Source organism: Aedes aegypti, chromosome 3 (genome assembly GCF_002204515.2).
Source record: "Aedes aegypti strain LVP_AGWG chromosome 3, AaegL5.0 Primary Assembly, whole genome shotgun sequence".
NCBI classification, from domain to species: Eukaryota; Metazoa; Arthropoda; class Insecta; order Diptera; family Culicidae; genus Aedes; species Aedes aegypti.
In genome coordinates, this window is record NC_035109.1 from 38,832,686 (window position 1) to 38,844,261 (window position 11,576).

The following is an 11,576-nucleotide window of genomic DNA, read 5'->3' on the forward strand; positions in this document are numbered from 1 at the left end:
AATGTGGAAAAAATGATAAGTTTAAATGCTTGGCCCATTTTCGATTTTCATCAAGGCATGGGCCTTTTTTATTGGCCAAAAAAGAATTTTATTAGCGTGCTTGGCCCAAGGCTAGGCCTTTTCGGTTTTCAATGAATGAGCAAGAGAGAGTCATTGGCCTCTCACCATGCTAAGGCCAATGACAGTTTGCGAAATTTTCCGATTGTAGGCCCTCTTGATGGAGCGAGAACCAATCATTGGCCTTTTCGAGTGGGGGCCAATGAATGATTTGGAAAAAAGCGGTTATTGGCCGTTTAGAAAACCGAGTTTATAACGGTAAGTTTTATGATTATGTTGACAATGTTTGCATAGTTTGTGGGTGTTGGGAGATGCTATCGAATGGTATCAAAACCCGATTTGTTTACAAATTGATCATTGGCCCTTTAGAACTGTTACGCGAGAAATGTCAAAAATGGGAGGCGGCGTTTTTGAACAGTGCCACCAGACACGCTTGATTATTCATGATGAAATTTGCCACCTGGACATTAAGGTTAAATATGGCTTCTGACAAATCAATGAACCAATGCACGTGCTCACGAATTTGACGTTTGTGCGGTGCCGAATTCACTAGTTTCCATGGTCACATAAATAATGGACCTATGCACGGGTTCACTATTTGACGTTTTAGCGGTGCCGTGTTATTTACGTGACCATGACAACGAGTGAATTCGGCACCGCTCATATGTCACATTAGTGAACTCGTGCATCGGTCCATACGGCACCACTCGAACGTCAACTAGTGAACTCGTGCATTGGTCCATACCGTATACCTAAATAACCAGGGGGGTGAAATGAGCTAATAATTAGCTATCCAACATTGATTCAACATGGTGCCCAGTGTTATTGTTTTGATTCTTTTAGAACTGATAAAACATATGATTTTTTGGATAGGAGACATCAATGATACCTCACTGATGCGTAAAACATTCAACAAAATGTTGAAAAGAGGAAAAGCGTCATCAAATACGATGATTCAACGCAATATATTTAATAGGCCTTTTCATGTGACAGATCCGTCTATGCATTTGTTTACATCGGTGGAGGACCGGTGCTAACACGGGCCTGTCATTTTCATAGAAGAAATGTCAAAGTGCTTCCCGATCAGCTGATTTGAGACGTCATTTGAATAGGCCTATTGCCAGAAACTAGCACTAGCATCACATAAGCCGTATACTCAAAAATTAGGAGCAATTTAGGGTAAACCGTCCAGAAAGTGGGTACCAAAACGCGAAGTACCAAAAACGATGTGAGGAAGAGCCGAAATGTATGCAGGATGACAGCCGTGTCAGTCCTCTGAAAATGACGGCCTAAAGCTATCAGTACACGCTTTGCCTTATGTGCAAATATTTGCCAAATTTTAACAAATTTATTTGTACTGTGTGTACTGACCAACTAGATTTGCAAAAATATTGTTGTACAAATATTTGCCTAACTTTGTAACAGCCAATACTTGCAGATACGGCAAAATATATTACCTCGAAGGTATGCCAAAATTAATTTAATTTGGTCAAGTTTGCAACTCCGTTCAGTTTTCGAGTGGCAAACATGGACAAAAACAGTTTGTCAAATGTTTGTCCACCGTGTACTGAGCGTCTATTCATATATTTCATAACGTTGAAATTGATAATTTTGCACACCCACCCATTTAACGCTTTTTGTATGAAAATAGGGTCCTAAAGCCCTTTATTTATAATCTCCTGACATCATCCTAAAAAGTAATATAGCTGCAACAGTTCCAACCACAACCTTCGATAACATCCTGGCACTGGGTGTCGACTCAATTTTGAAAATAAAATTCCCTGACTTTCCCTGACCTTCCAATCATTTTCCAGAAAAGTTCCAGACCACTGAGTTCGTTAATTTGAACCGAAATAAGTACGATTTTTACAAGATACATATTCGACGATTTTTATGATGTTTATGTTATAGGTCGTATAAATAAACTGATCAAACACTTTTACTTTATTGAGATATATGTACTTGCCAGATGACATTCTTGAACTTTTATTCAAGTTGATGTGACAAAACTGAACAATTGAGAATGTATTTACTTTTCAAACTTGAAGATCCGTATGAACAAAGATGTTCTCGGCTAGTGAACTACCTCCGAGCTAATTGAAAATTTTAGGCATGAATGAAAATTTTGGACTCCTTCCTGATTATGACTTTTTAATACAAGAGGCAACACTATTACGATCATCCACCATACTTTTTTTAGTGGAAGAAAGTTATCCTAAAATTTGGCTATTTCTTTTTCCAGGCAAAATTCTAGCCATTGCCATAGAACTTTCTTGGAGAATTGCTTCAAGGAATTCCACATAGATTGCTCAGAAATTCTTCTTGAAATTCTTAAGATATTTTTCCAGATATTCCTTCAATACTTCTCACTGAACTCTTGAAAGATTTCCTCCAGAAGCTCCTCCTCTCCAGGATTCTCTAAAAATTATTAGAGAATTTCTTTTTTCAGTCTTAAATATTTCTAAAAATAGCATTTGGAATTCCTAGAATTATTTCAGGAATGCTTATAAAAATATTTTTCAAGATGACACAGATTTTTTTCCAAAATGTTTTCATTTTTTTCTTCTTAGAATATCTTTGATAATTTTTCACGATGATTCGTTACAGGTAATTTTTTAGATAATGTTTTAGGATTACGATATGAATTACCCTTAACTTTTCTCCCCGAAAAAAATATCTAAATATTCTCAACGGAATGCATTAAAGGCTTGAACAATGCGCTGATTAGAAGATTTATAATGTTTCTCTTGAATTCGTCGTACCTTCAGCAATGCTCCGAGGAACTCTTCTAAGAATTTATCTGCGAGTATCTCTAAGTAATATCACAAATTGCCAATAGATTATCAAGATTATTTTAAATGATATTCCTGAAATTTCTGCTTTTCAATGATTTTCTGGATTACTAAAAATAATCGAGGAACTTTGAGAATCATCCTCAGAATTTCTGGAGAATTTTCTGGGTCCTAATTCCTTAGTCGAGTGGTTAGAGTCCACGGCTACAAATCAAAGCCATACTGAAGGTGTATTGATTTAGCATGATCAATTACTTTGCAGACAATAAACTCGTTTGATGTTGTACTAGGTATTGATATTTTTTCCCTGACCTCAAGTGAAATTCCCTGATTTTCCCTGACTTTCCAGGTCAAAACTAAATTCCCTGTCATTCCCTGACTTTCCAGGTTTTTCCAGGTAGTTGACACCCTGTAAGGCAACAAACAGAAGCAGTATGGGAAGAGGAAAGTTGCTATTCTATCTGAGTTCCTAAACATACAAAAGATGCGCGAAGGCAATAATTCCTGCCATTGCAGGCATGTAGAAAGCACCAGAAAAGACGTGAAAACAGAGGAAACAGAAAAGTAAAGTTAAACAATCTACGTCCCAGCTCAATTTGAACCATTTCACAGTGAAATGTCATAGACGATATAATTAAACAATTGAACATTATTACTGAAGTACATCTGAACATCATTTATTGCAATTTCTGGCCGAGAATTATCTCAAAGATTTCTTGAGGGTTTCTGGAAAACCCTCAAGGATTACCTTGTGGTGAATTTTGATAAGATTCGGAGCATGTTTAAGACCGTTAGCTCTATCAGAACTATTGATGATTCTAATGCTTCCATGCCATGTCTTATGAGCATTTCCGTCCGAAAATCACCTTCCAACGATAGGGGACCGCTGTGACTCATGATAAACATAGATGTTTCCGTTTTAAAAACTGGAACCAAGTAGAAGACAAAGTGAGTAAATAAAACAGTTCTGTAGCGTAAAATAATTATCCTTACCTTTGCAATATATTGGTTTCCGCCCAGGAGAATCAAAGAGCTTTCACTACACAATATGTAAATTAATCTTTTTTATCAATTTGGACAGAAAAACGCTGCATTTTTCGTAGCTACTCCAACTTTAGGGAAGTGCATCGATTTTGAGCATTTCGATGAATTATTAGTGATTTTATCGGATTTTTGAGATATGACTGATTTTGTGCGATTTGGTTTAAGATTTATTATTTTGTCCAAATCATAGATTTGTTTGAATATTTTGTGCGTTTTGAGTCGTTTATGGCCTGGAATGGAGATAACGTGAAAGCACAGACAAACAGACGTCACACTCTCATCGATGTCCATCGACCACCTTTTTAACGGTCGATTTGAATAAATGGTAGGTGGCCAACTCACCACCCGCAGCGCTCGCGTCGTTTTTGTTCGTGTTTGACGTTTACACACTACCGCCACCTGTTGGCCGATCGGCCAAACACACCGATTTTAGCATTGGGCGTATATGTTCTCGCGACTATGATTTTCATCGAAATTTGTTCTAAGTGTTACGTCTGTTTGTCTGTGGTGAAAGTGTCGTCCCCCTAGGAGTGAAGTCACTGGAAAGCACACACAGTAAAATAGGCGGCCAGAATAATTAAATGATTTGTGATTGGGGAACTTGTTGCCAGTTCTCTTTGCGCAACTCTCCATTCATCAACCCCCCCGCGTAGTGACAGATAACGCAATTTTCACGTACCTACTTTCAACGTAAACAATGGGGCTATCCACCGCTACCGGCACAATTTTTCACTATGGCAGATCGGAATTTTGTTTCGTTGTTGACGGGTGCAAAACAACGAATGAAATGAAATAAAATAAGGGCGATTCTGATATTTTCGTCTGCCAATGGAAATAAATTTAATGAAATCACCAAGTTTAAGCACCAAATGAACTTAAGAGCGTATCAATTCGTTCGGTGAAAAGATTAAATGACGTGTAAGTGCTTTGTTTTGCGGAAAAGTAATCTATAAGAAATTACTTACAATGCAGCCTAACTGATTTATGGATCGCTTTTATGCCCTCAAAAGAAAGCGCTGGCCGTAACATAAAATAAAATAAAATATTGTGGGCCTCGTGGCCGTGTGGTTAGTGTCATTAGGCATTTAAGCGCATCGTGTCATTGGGTGTGGGTTCGATTTCCGCTTCAGCCATTGATACTTTTCGTCAGGAATGTTTCTTAACTGTGCCACTGGAGCATCCTTATCCATTGTCTAGTGTTAAGTTACATTCTGTGCAGCTAAATGGCTGAAGACAGTGTCTTTATCTTTTTATTTGAGATCGAATCAAGTTGAAAAGTAATATTTTTTTTATTTGCATTTTTTTTCTATGCGGATTAGAACACTTTTTCTCATACTCACCACCAGAGGTCTAAGTTTCAATCAAATAAGCCTATGAACTAAGGCGGCATCCACAAATTACGTAACGCTCTAAGCGGGGAGAGGGGGTAGGCTCGAGCGTTACGACTCATACAAAATTTAAAAAAAATCCATACAAAAAGCGTTACGGAGGGGGGGAGGGGGTCGAAAATTTGCAATTTTAGCGTTACGTAATAAATGGATGCCGCCTAATATACGATGACGTCACGCTGCAACTTTCAGCGTGAAGAAAACCTTTACTGCGGGCGATGTATACAGAAAAATAAACGATTTCGTTGCACATTCATCCACGCATTGTTCATCCGGTGAACATTCGTGTTGGCGTGGATGTCATTTTATGTAAACATATTTAGATCGGAAAAAATCAACAAGAAAAGAAGACCGTGGATAAGTCCATTGGATGAACTATCCAGCTTTTTAAAAGCGGTAATGAGCCTATGCGAGACAGCACCAACACACGGCGCACAGTAAAAATCAAGAGAACAAAAGAATTTATAGCACGTACAGAGGCTCATCGCCGCCAAAAGTTAGCTTACTTTCTGGTAGGGATCCAACATATTGACGTTTGGCTTTGGTCCGGTCAATTGACTTGTCCACCGGTGTGTTAAATTCACTCGGTTAAAGAATTTTGACACTTTAGCGGGTCACATGGATGCTTCCCACGTGTTTCGGTCAAGTGTCAACATTCTTGGACTGAATAAATTTAGTGTACCGGTGGATAAGTCCATATCAAGCGACCCAAGTCAAACGTCAGATCACAAGATCCCTTTTTGTAAAAGTGGGTTAATTTTTGGTGATATTAGCGTTCGTAAAAGCGGGATACTTCATCCAATAAGCTTATCTGATTGAAACTTAGACATCTGGTGGTGAGTATGAGAAAATAAGTGTTCAAATCCGCAAAAGAAAATGTTCTGCGAGTTGATATGATCTCAGATTGATTTCAAGTTTATAACTACAGTCAATTTCCCATAAATTAATGATTATCGTTAATATCTAAGGGATGATTCAAATATTAAACCCCCTCCCTCCCTGAAGTAACAGGTTTTATATGGAAAATTTCAATTTATTGTATAGACCGAAACACTACAAATTATCCCTTACCTCCCCTTGTTGTGTTACGTAATATTTGAACGATCCCTAACAAATTTGTCTTGCTTTGAATTGCCAAGTGGTCAAAAAATAATTTCGTAAACAAAGGAACGGTTACTATAAGCAAATTACAGCATGCGGACCACATCACACCAAAGACACATTAAAGACCACCATGTCCCTTGCAGTTGCCCAAAAATTTATGGCTCATAAGGTAATCTAGAATGCCGTGAAAAGTGTACTGCGATGTGTCAAACTTGGGTACCTTTTGCACTACCGAGGGACCAAATGCAGTACTAGAAGTGGTACCCAATCTGAGCCCGAGTCGGACGGACCTGATCACACCACTATTCAAAACTCGCTCGTGGGCCATACAAAATCTTCCCGATGATCGTACAAATCCTTTTAGAGAATCGCTATTTGGTGATCACTCGTTTATAATGATGTTACAAATGCCAAACAAAAAATGTAAAACTTTTTTTATGTCCATCAAGCATAATTCTAGTTTACGCCCTATTTTGAGCACACTCCATGATTTCATTGAGTTTGACAGTTCCACGGACCAAAATTTTTCGGTACATTGACGTTGTACTGCAGCTGTCATGATGCTCCCGGGTTGCCATTCATAGACTCTGGTATTGCTGTTTGCATTTGAGGTGCAAATCTCGACTAAATGAGCTTCAAATGCGGTAAAACAAAACAATGATAGGACACCTAGCAACGATTACTCATATCACCGCCAACCTAGCAAAGAAAAGCTATCTTTGGCATCTGGTTGTTTGTGGAAAATCTTACCGCATTTGGTGTTCCCGCATTTGATATTTGCATTTCAATCGCACACGGCAATACTACATGTTCGAACGATTTTTTTATTAATATACTTAAATACCAAATCACATAATACCAAAAGTGTAGTAATCTTTGTGGCTTTTATTTTTGAGTAGATGCTATATGTAGTAAAGTTCAACGCTTTTTATTCATACCGCCCATTGTATATTATGGTTTATTCCATACACTGAATACTACGTTTTTATCCGGGCGTCCCTCCCATTGTTGTGTTACGTAATATTAGAACCAAAGACAAAATTTTGAACGATTCCTAAGACTATTGTATCGTACGAACCCAAGCCAAACGTCACACCAGAAAGCAAGCCTGCTTGCAGCAGCCATTAAGGGCCCATTCACAAATTTCATAACGCTAAAGGAGGTGGGTGGGTATTCTCGTGGTGTTACGGCTCATACAAAATTTGTAAAATAGTCATACAAAAAGCGTTACGAGAGAGTGGGTGGGTGTCGAAAATGGCCATTTTTGGCGTTATGAAATTTGTGAATAAACCTTAATTCTCGTTAAAAGCTGGATAAAAATATTGTCAGTGTCATGGTCGTGTACGGACCGCTAAAAGACAAAGGTGGAATGGACCACCCTAAACGCGCATCCAAAATCCACCACATGGGTCTCAAAGTGACACTTCCCCAGCAAACCGTGCAGTACTAGATCGACAAACTTGCTCCCCTTCTTCGTGGTCCTCCAGCGCTGTTAAATGCGCGAGCAATGGATCAGCGCGAGCAGTCAGTTTTTCCATGGGCAACCAAGGGGGGGCGACTTGCATACAAGTGCGCGAGCAGTTACAAGTTCGAAATCATTGCATGCAAGTTGCTAGCGCAAAATTTTATTTTCAATTGCGGAATCGCTGGGATAAAATACAATAAGTTAAAGATAAATAATTAAACTACTTAGCTATTTTGGACCCATTTACAACTTATGCAGAATATTCATACCAAGAGCATTACGTGGGATTGGGAGGTTGTGATAAATGTTATTATGAAACTAGTATTCTTTATACATCATATTTCTTATGCAAAATGGGTCAACCAATGTGAGAAGATCTATTTTCACGATTTTCACTTTCCCCGCGTCGCAACACGTTTTGAGAATGCAGGGCCGGTAGCAAGTCACTTTTTAGTGACGGTCACTATTTTCGACCTGTTGGTGAATTCCGGCGCACATTTTCTTCGAAGAGTAGATATTTTATTCCATAATCCACCAGCAAGAAAATTGTCTTTTCTTCGAAGAAAATACGCGCCGAAATTCGCCTACTGGTCTAAAAATTTACTATTTGCAACACGAAGTCACTAAAGCCACTATTGGTTACAAAAGTTATTATTTTCGTGATAAAACAGAAAGAACAGAGCCATTTTCCATATGTACCGTGTGTATCTAATACAATTATTGAAAAAATGCAATGTCAATGAGATTTGCGCACGTCCTGACCAGCATGGCTGCTTCAAGGACATTCTCAAGTAGATTCCTGCATACTCACTTTTTCCATTTTGGCTTGGGTTGTCAATCAATAGTAATAATAATAAGGATTTTCCATATGTACCGTGTGTATCTAATACAACTATTGAAAAAATGCAATGTCAATGAGATTTGCGCACGTCCTGACCAGCATGGCTGCTTCAAGGACATTCTCAAGTAGATTCCTGCATACTCACTTTTTCCATTTTGGCTTGGGTTGTCAATCAATAGTAATAAAAATGAGGATTTTCCATATGTACCGTGTATATCTAATACAACTATTGAAAAAATGCAATGTCAATGAGATTTGCGCACGTCCTGACCAGCATGGCTGCTTCAAGGACATTCTCAAGTAGATTCCTGCATACTCACTTTTTCCATTTTGGCTTGGGTTGTCAATCAATAGTAATTAAAATGAGGATTTTCCATATGTACCGTGTGTATCTAATACAATTATTGAAAAAATGCAATGTCAATGAGATTTGCGCACGTCCTCACCAGCATGGCTGCTTCAAGGACATTCTCAAGTAGATTCCTGCATACTCACTTTTTCCATTTTGGCTTGGGTTGTCAATCAATAGTAATAATAATAAGGATTTTCCATATGTACCGTGTGTATCTAATACAACTATTGAAAAAATGCAATGTCAATGAGATTTGCGCACGTCCTGACCAGCATGGCTGCTTCAAGGACATTCTCAAGTAGATTCCTGCATACTCACTTTTTCCATTTTGGCTTGGGTTGTCAATCAATAGTAATTAAAATGAGGATTTTCCATATGTACCGTGTGTATCTAATACAATTATTGAAAAAATGCAATGTCAATGAGATTTGCGCACGTCCTCACCAGCATGGCTGCTTCAAGGACATTCTCAAGTAGATTCCTGCATACTCACTTTTTCCATTTTGGCTTGGGTTGTCAATCAATAGTAATAATAATAAGGATTTTCCATATGTACCGTGTGTATCTAATACAACTATTGAAAAAATGCAATGTCAATGAGATTTGCGCACGTCCTGACCAGCATGGCTGCTTCAAGGACATTCTCAAGTAGATTCCTGCATACTCACTTTTTCCATTTTGGCTTGGGTTGTCAATCAATAGTAATAAAAATAAGGATTTTCCATATGTACCGTGTGTATCTAATACAACTATTGAAAAAATGCAATGTCAATGAGATTTGCGCACGTCGTGTGCAGCATGGCTGCTTCAAGGACATTCTCAAGTAGATTCCTGCATACTCACTTTTTCCATTTTGGCTTGGGTTGTCAATCAATAGTAATAAAAATGAGGATTTTCCATATGTACCGTGTGTATCTAATACAATTATTGAAAAAATGCAATGTCAATGAGATTTGCGCACGTCCTGACCAGCATGGCTGCTTCAAGGACATTCTCAAGTAGATTCCTGCATACTCACTTTTTCCATTTTGGCTTGGGTTGTCAATCAATAGTAATAAAAATGAGGATTTTCCATATGTACCGTGTATATCTAATACAACTATCGAAAAAATGCAATGTCAATGAGATTTGCGCACGTCCTGACCAGCATGGCTGCTTCAAGGACATTCTCAAGTAGATTCCTGCATACTCACTTTTTCCATTTTGGCTTGGGTTGTCAATCAATAGTAATAAAAATAAGGATTTTCCATATGTACCGTGTGTATCTAATAGAACTATTGAAAAAATGCAATGTCAATGAGATTTGCGCACGTCGTGTGCAGCATGGCTGCTTCAAGGACATTCTCAAGTAGATTCCTGCATACTCACTTTTTCCATTTTGGCTTGGGTTGTCAATCAATAGTAATAAAAATGAGGATTTTCCATATGTACCGTGTGTATCTAATACAATTATTGAAAAAATGCAATGTCAATGAGATTTGCGCACGTCCTGACCAGCATGGCTGCTTCAAGGACATTCTCAAGTAGATTCCTGCATACTCACTTTTTCCATTTTGGCTTGGGTTGTCAATCAATAGTAATAAAAATGAGGATTTTCCATATGTACCGTGTGTATCTAATACAACTATTGAAAAAATGCAATGTCAATGAGATTTGCGCACGTCCTGACCAGCATGGCTGCTTCAAGGACATTCTCAAGTAGATTCCTGCATACTCACTTTTTCCATTTTGGCTTGGGTTGTCAATCAATAGTAATAAAAATGAGGATTTTCCATATGTACCGTGTGTATCTAATACAATTATTGAAAAAATGCAATGTCAATGAGATTTGCGCACGTCCTGACCAGCATGGCTGCTTCAAGGACATTCTCAAGTAGATTCCTGCATACTCACTTTTTCCATTTTGGCTTGGGTTGTCAATCAATAGTAATAATAATAAGGATTTTCCATATGTACCGTGTGTATCTAATACAACTATTGAAAAAATGCAATGTCAATGAGATTTGCGCACGTCCTGACCAGCATGGCTGCTTCAAGGACATTCTCAAGTAGATTCCTGCATACTCACTTTTTCCATTTTGGCTTGGGTTGTCAATCAATAGTAATAAAAATGAGGATTTTCCATATGTACCGTGTATATCTAATACAACTATTGAAAAAATGCAATGTCAATGAGATTTGCGCACGTCCTGACCAGCATGGCTGCTTCAAGGACATTCTCAAGTAGATTCCTGCATACTCACTTTTTCCATTTTGGCTTGGGTTGTCAATCAATAGTAATAAAAATGAGGATTTTCCATATGTACCGTGTATATCTAATACAACTATTGAAAAAATGCAATGTCAATGAGATTTGCGCACGTCCTGACCAGCATGGCTGCTTCAAGGACATTCTCAAGTAGATTCCTGCATACTCACTTTTTCCATTTTGGCTTGGGTTGTCAATCAATAGTAATAAAAATGAGGATTTTCCATATGTACCGTGTATATCTAATACAACTATTGAAAAAATGCAATGTCAATGAGATTTGCG